This window comes from Pinus tabuliformis, chromosome 2_2, assembly GCF_031772625.1.
Source record: "Pinus tabuliformis cultivar Carrire ecotype Pingquan chromosome 2_2, CPIR1, whole genome shotgun sequence".
In the NCBI taxonomy this organism is placed as follows: Eukaryota; Viridiplantae; Streptophyta; class Pinopsida; order Pinales; family Pinaceae; genus Pinus; species Pinus tabuliformis.
In genome coordinates this window covers 1,103,422,910-1,103,430,987 of record NC_142300.1, presented here as the reverse complement: position 1 = coordinate 1,103,430,987, position 8,078 = coordinate 1,103,422,910, and the positions used below count along the sequence as shown (strand labels likewise).

The 8,078-nt window shown below is 39.4% G+C and overlaps 1 pseudogene; it reads left to right on the top strand.

Moving 5' to 3' along the window:
- Window positions 1-6,682: 6,682 nt before the first annotated feature.
- Window positions 6,683-7,135, top strand: LOC149197237 (polygalacturonase QRT3 pseudogene; annotated as a pseudogene).
- Window positions 7,136-8,078: the final 943 nt, after the last annotated feature.

Sequence of the window (8,078 nt, the reverse complement as noted above, 5' to 3'; positions counted from 1 at the left end):
CGAAAACTCATCCCTTCTATATTGTTTTATACTTTTTCGGACTTAAGGGATTAGATGATGAAAAAGGAATTTTGGAGTTAACTTTCTGTACCTTTTCAGACTCTCTAAAAATGAAAAGGACCGAGTTTTCCTTGTCGTTAGACTCGTTAAAATGATTAAATAGCGACAAACTTGTCTTTAGACGAGAACGAGTTTCCCTATCGCTAGGCTCGTTAAAACATAGCGATGGGCTTGTCCGAAGGGCAGGTTATAGAACAAGCATATGTTATCCTCCTCAAGCTTGACAAAAATAAAGAGGTACTGGTCAGAAATGACTGGGGAAAAATTGGGAGAACCTCAAAGCTTTAATGGTAGCAAGTCGCTCTTGAACATGACACTTTGTCCTCCGTATCACATCGGGTTGGGTTGTTTCATTCACCGGTCTCATCACCATGGTCTTCGCCAAACCATCCACATTTGGGGTAATGCTACCGATCCATCACATCAGTGTCGTTATATGTTCAAGAGATGTTGTTCAGAAAGAGTCAACCGTGTCCCATCCACTGCCATACATTATCCTTCATCCACCCATGATCGCCACCCTGAATCATATTTCACAGATTGTTTTCACCTCCATTAAAATCATTAGCTCCGTTCCGTGTCACCGATGTGGGATTCATTAAGGCCCTCCTTTGACGGATCGCTTCTTGTCGACTTCAGCTCATTATCCAAGAAGTTGATCTAGGAACAACCCCCCTCAGTACTTTGAAGCTTGCATGCCTCAATGGCAAGTTTCTCACTTCCGGTGACAGGTATACATCAATGACCTTCGACCAGAAGATTTTGCGTGGTGTTCGACGCCAAGTCCTTTATTCACACCACGTGAATTGTACTGCAGTACCTTGAGGGTCATTGTCATTATTGGTGATTCCTCTCGCGCTTGTTAACGGTTTACATCATTGACCGGTAATCAAGCGATGTCTTTCCATGTTCGACTTCAGCGCAATTCTCACATGGATCGACTTGTACTTAGAGTGAAGATCGAACGAGTTTGAAGACCCCGGATCTAGTTCCATCCATCCGGGCTGCGATATATATTCAGGAAATATAAAGACATTTGACATGTACATCATTGCAGCAGATGATCATCCTACTCAAAGGATGATAATTTCAGCAGAGAATTATCAGTCTACCATCAGACGATCGTCTGTTCTATGTACCAAAATGAATTTATAAAGCTGAGCATGGGAATGCCCGCCTCAGCTAGATCATGAAAGCAGAATGAATCATAATGTATTGTATTGTATTACAGGTCACCTCTCAGCGATTGAATGAACTTTGGATCCTCCTGATAAAGCATTTCACCCGATAAACGACCTCATACTTTAGGGGGCAACTGTTATAGACATTTTTGTGCCTTACAGCATGAAGCATGAAATGTCCATAATCTAAGGGATCTAAAGTCCCTAAACATGTTGTTCTTACCCCTAGAGGAACAAGGTCAGCAAACCACAGCACTGAATATCAGTTCTCCACCTGAAAACACTAAAAAACAAGCTAATTCTGGATCATGTCAACTGCTCCACTGAGCATCTGCGCTGAATGTCAACTGCTCCACTCTGTACCTGCACTGAATGTCAACAGTAATGAAGGCTACCTGCGCTGGGCGAGTTTGGCCAAGTGGCACAGTCATTCCTCAAGGTGTCAATGCACAGGAAGCTTCCAAAATGACACTTGGATCAGAGAATTCGCCTAATGATGAGTAAGAGGGTCTAGATCTCCAAGTGGAAGCAAGAACCTCCAAGTGGACTCAAGAACTGAAGAATAACTGAAGTGGGAGAGGACACTAGTCAGCTCCATGCCAAGCTCAAGCTGACTCATCCTTTCTCCAAAACTCCTATATATAGAGCCCTCTCATGAGGTCTAAGGAGGCTGGAATCTTGTGAATGTAAGGAAGTGCTGTTGGTTTGAGTATAGAACTATTGGGTGATTTGCTTGAAGGAGGTGAAGAGGAGATTTCTTTCTGCTGGGAGGTGATGCTGGATTGGGCCTTTTATGGTTGTATCACTTCCTAAACTTTACTTCTTCCATTAATAAAGCATTTGAAGTTCTTCTATATGCATGTGTCTCAATGGCGTATTGATACTTGTATATTTGATTTATTCTAATCCTTGAATCAATTATGAATGTATGCTTCTTGTAGTTTCCCTCTCTTGTCATTTTGCAGGATCTTGGTGTAGCTGGGCCAGTGAAAGAGCAAGGAGCTGGGAGCAAGTAGCAAAGAGAGAAGATTGGATCAATCATTAGCGGAAGATAACGGTTAGTGGATCTCTTTCTCCCCTCTCTTACATCTCATAAAGAAGTAATCTCGAATAGCTTTGCTTTGATTGTTGCTGAGGTACTATCACCCTTAGAGTGGGATAGGGTCATTCCGTATTGGATACTTTTCCCAACAACATCCATACGGGAGAGAATTGTGCAGACAAATTCACAAAGCCAGTTACAGTAGAGAAGCTGCGATGGTGTTTAGCTTCTCTTGGCTTGCAGAAAAGATGATGAATGGGCATGGGCAAGGGATTAAGAAAATTGTTGTCAAGGTGGAGTTTGTTAGTTTGACAATGAATTATGTAATTTTGGGTAAAATGTAACTAGTTAGTTCTATACTGAAATAGTAGTTATGTAACGGAGGCGACTGGTATAAAACTAGTGAATGCCCAAGAAATGTAATCGTGGAGAATCATTGTTGAATTAATAGAGATTCCAATCCCTTGCCCCGTGGATGTTTCCTTGACACCCTGTCGAGGTTTTACCACGTAAATCCTGTGTATCTATTTGTGTGTTTGGTTTCAAGTTAGTTATGTGCTTTTCTTGGTCAATTTTATAACTAAATGTATGTTTAGTTTCTTTCCCCATTTCCCCTATTCGAACAACATTTATCAGGTTCTAGGTTTAAATTTCTTGGTGAAGGGTTGAGGATTGAAACTCTCCTATGGAACATCTAGACTTGATCAAACATTAGATACTTTTAATGACAACATCACACAATTGAATTTGATTATTCTTCCATCCAACATAAAGCTAATCTTGACATGAAACTAGCCCAACCTAAACTAGCCCATGGGATCCTTATTGTATTTTCATTTTTTTCTTCTGTAAAGCATCATCAACCTATCCTTTCATGCCTCTTCTAAATTTCCCATAAGCAAGGTTTGTCTTCAAAGTTCAGATAGCTCATTAGCTAATTGACTAGTTAGTCTCTCTAGAAGGTCCAGTCTCTCTATCCAACCAGCTATCTATTATCCCGGCAAGAAAGCAGTTTATCTCCAGGCAAAGAAACCATTGACTGCCTAGCCTATGGAGCAGTACCTGTTTACCTACTTGCAAATTAGACTGTAGGAAAATGGTGTGGCCAGCCAACTTGAATCTGCAAGGGGAGTAGAGCCCCCACTATTCTTCTCGGGTAATTTGAGATCAATGAATGTAGTTCACTTGACAATTAGTGGAACAAGTAAATTTGATATATGAGTGATGATTGGGTTTGAAATAAAGCAATGGTAATGCAATATAGCAACTCAGATGTGTGAGACTGACACAATTGAGGCATACTTCGGGATTGATTTCTCAATATGTGAGGTAAGTTCATTGTAGAAATTGACACCAGATATCTAATGTCATGCTTTAAAGGCAAAGAAATACTATATCTTCTTATCCAATAAACTGAGGGATTTAGAAACAGAGAGGAAGGGATGTAAATATTTTGAAAATGAGACTGATTATATAAACATGAACATAAAGAAGATATTGTGTTGTAAAGAAGAATGGAAAGTTTTTTACCATAATCTCCAAACAGTGAACAAAGTAGTGATTCTAAGGCAGTGCCAGATTTCAGAGAAAACAACGTGTGCTATGTAATGTGAATCTCTGAACAAAGTTGTTTCCTAATGGAGTTGCCCTTGAAGCAAAACTGACTGTTGCTCTTGAATATATTTCAAAGTCCTCTTAACAAACGTGTAGTCCTAGAGAATATGTTTCATCGTGATTGAATGGCCACAAACTAAGAAAATGCCATTCATAAGCACACTCTTAGCCAATCGAGTTGTAGACTGTAGCCCCTAATATTCAGAAAAGAGGATGAGTTTTTACTTCAGTTGGAGGTCAAGTTTCATCCTACAGTTGGACTGAGCAGTGGGTACAAAAGAACAGTGTTTCATTGCCAAAGAAAAATCAATTTCCTTTAGTTTGAGTGCCATTGGTTCCATATTTCAATTCTGAGCATTCTTCCCTTGTACGGACGAGTCTAGAAAATCAGAACACTAGATGAGATTGGAAATTTATGAAAAAGTAGAGAATGCTCTATATTGCATGAAAGGGTTCCTCATTTTCAGATTAAGCTTATCATCTGCACTAAAGAAATATGGTCACCTCTCCACTGACCTATAAATGAATGAACCTCGTTAGCATGTATAATATCAATGAAAATTTTCATTGGAATCACTGATTTCCATTTTCCGATGTGTTAAATTTAGAATGATGATCCCTTTTAGAGATTGAACTAAGTCTCAAGGTTGTCTAATTTTATCCTTTATTTAGATAGTTTCCATTGGATGAAGGGAAGTATCATTTGCGGTTGTGCACTTAATATAGTCCAATGTTAAACTATATTGTGTTTTCAAACCTTTTCAGATCTACCTTTTTTTTTCTAACTGAGTTGGACAAACAAAGCATCCATCCAGCAGACATTCACACAATATATTTTCCTTAAAATCTCATAGGAAAGATGGAATGCTGAGTACTTGTTTATGAACTAAAAAGCTTGGGAAGACAATTTAGAGTGAAAAATTGAAGAAATTTAAGACTAAACTTCCAATCACATACACAATAAACAGAATAACCAAAGCTTTCAGGTGAGCCACTCCCAATTGTAAAGACAAACTAATCTTGAATGAATATAGTGTTGGTTCAGCTAGACCAAAATTTTTCTGTATAACACAGTTGTTGCCAAGAAACGAGGTGAAAGCCATAAGTACGACCTTGCATTCAAGCTCCACAATTATAGCTCTAGGTTTAGGAAAAGTCTTATTTTTGAACTCTTGTAACTACATTGGATTCAAGTTCCACACCTCCAGATTTAATTTTAGAGAAAACCTTGTTTTTGAATGCATGCAGCTATGTTCGATTCTACAGCTATTTTCTATTCTAGAACCACAAACTAAATTCTAGCTTTAATTTGACCAAAAACTATTATTTTTGATCTCAGACAAGAGGTTTGAACTTCTTGGATGAGCTGGCTAATAAAATCCTCTAAATCGACGAAAACAAAGTCCTTTGACTAACATGTCATACCATGAAATTTCATCAGTAAATTCAAATTACCATTTATTTGGCTCTGGTTTTGCTTGTGAGACGAATTGAGCTCATTGGAAGTCTGGCTCTCCTGAATGTGTTTGTATCAATGTAAACAATGAAGGATGTTGGCAGTTGTTAGGTTTCTTCCAAGAGGCATCTTCAATGGGCAGATCTTTGCACTGCACCAGATATTTTTAAGAACCCTGTTTCTTAACCTTTCATCTTTGGAAACCAGGATATGCTCATCTATCAGGATCAATTTTCCTTCCTCATCAAGGGGAGGTAAATATTATGAAACTATCAAATCCTCTGCAATTTCCTTCTTTAAATTAGAAACATGGAATGGGTTATGTACCTTGACGCTTGCTAGTAATTGTAGAGAATAGGCTACTCATTCAACTTGCTGAAGGATTGCGAAGGGACCATAACACTCATAAGATAGTTTCTTATATACCTTTTTCATAAAAGTGGTCTATTTATAAGGATCTCCGATTGCAAATTCTAGTTCGGAGTAATGCTAGTCTCCCCTTCATTTCATCGTAGCTTGAAGCATTTTAAGGTTATCCTTTAGAGTTTGAAAGATCTGCTGACTCTCTAGAATGTAATCTCGTTTCGTTGACTCCTTGGCGTATTGGATAATGCAAATCTGTCAATGATGGTAGCCTATATCCAGCCAAATACATTTATATATAGCCCGCCCAAAGAGATAGAGCTCCAGGACATTCGATTCAAGACAGCCTAGTTTCAGCTCAGAAACAAAATACATATATAATCAGATCAGGGAGTGGGTTCGATTAATGAACCTACCTGTTTGTAGCTTGGTGGTGAGCTACAGAGCCCGGGAGTGAGTTTTCTGCCTGTTCTGGTGAGCTACAGGGGTAGAGTCAAGACTGAGAGTCCGGTTTTTGCTTGTTCTAGTGAGAAAGAGAGTGTCGGCAGTTCCTATTTCCAACCCTATAGCATTATAAATGCTATGTCCTTACACTAACACGTTCCATAAATGCTCCCTTACATTACTGTCATTCCGTGGGCATAGACGGTAGTACAATCACGCTGACACACCTGAATATTTCTGGACAAGCGCTTTCCGGTAAACCATACCATGGATAACCGCCATGTACAATACATAAAACCATACCATGCTATGCTATGCATCTGGACGGGGCATCTGAGATGTGACGCGCTGAGCAAGCATGTTACTCCATGTTAACCGAACAATTCAAATTCAAATTCGAAATTTGAACTGGTGAATCCGCCCCGCCAAATTCGAAGTTTGAACTGGTGAACCCGCCCCGCCCAAATTCAAAATTTGAACATCGATAATTGCTATATCTCGCATTTCAAGTCGTCTGGCATCATGGTTCAGGGCGGGCACGAGACATATATCCGGAATTCCTTCCTGGGGCAGCGCATTACCGCCGGTGGAAGCCCCGACGAGAAGAAATTCAGCGGCGTGGGCATAAGCCTCATGGGCAACGACAACGCTGTAACGGACGTTGTCATCTTTTCGGCTGCTGTGGGGATTGCAGTGACAGGTCAAGCCAATATCCTCACAGGAGTTCACTATTATAACAAGGCCACAGGCTTCGGAGGAGTTGGAATCAAACTAAAGCTCGGTGGATTGACTCAGACGAGGAGCATCGGTTGTTATTTGGATTATACCACCATTGTTGCAGAGGACACTGTGCAGCTTGATATTACCAATAGTTTATTTATTGGGGATGCCAACGTGGTGCTGAAATCAAACCTTGCCAAGCATGCCAATATTCTTAGCCTCCACATATTCCATAACCAAATATTCAAGAAATGAAAAGGCTTCCTGTTGTCCCACTATAAAAGGTTCGTCGATACGCTTCATCTCTGCGCAGCCGGTTAGAGCAGGACCGCCATGGGAACTGCTTGCAGAACGAAGGTTGTGCTTCTAATGTTTCCTTAATTTGCTGAAATTCCTGTTGGAGGTTCTGAGTTTGTTCCTCTAATAGCTCTGGAAGTTGGACAAACTCAACCAAAGGAGACAATTTGAGATGCTCTTTGATGTGTAAAATCAAATCATAGATCTTCCTGCTGGTTTGATAAAGTTACACATTATTGGTATTGTGCGACGTCATCAAATCATAGATCTTCAAGCTGGTTTTATAACATTACACATGGTTGGTATTGTGCTACGTCGTGCCACCTATGATGCTTCTTGGAGAAGGGCATTCAAATATTTAAGCCATATACTCACAGCGGAACCCTTATCATTCTTGTTCTTCTTTATTGCCTGGCGGTCTCTCTAGATCTGCTTAACAATAGGCTTTATTTTCATTACTACATCTTTTAGAGGCACCATGATCTATTGCATCATTACTACATCTATGCGATCCATGATCTGTTGCATTACTTTGTCGATACCCACACCAATAAAGTTAAGAAGCTTTTTAATTTGAAGTTAGCATCTAGCAGTGGGCACATCTAGTTTTGTTTTTTCTTCTTTTTAAAATCGTTTTGATCCTGAGCGTGAGATATATTGATTTTGAAAAGTTATTAATTTATAAATTAGGAGTAATATTTACAATGAGATTTATGTATAAATTAAATTTGAATAGGAATTAGTTGTAGATAAAGACGTCCTCGTTGACCAGAGCAAGCAATCGCAATCACTGTTTAGAGCCAATTCCCATTGCCTTTGTGGAGGCTTTGGAAAATAATGTCTAACACACAAATCACAAAGCAGACCAAGTCAGTAATTATTTATATTATTTTGGTCTTTC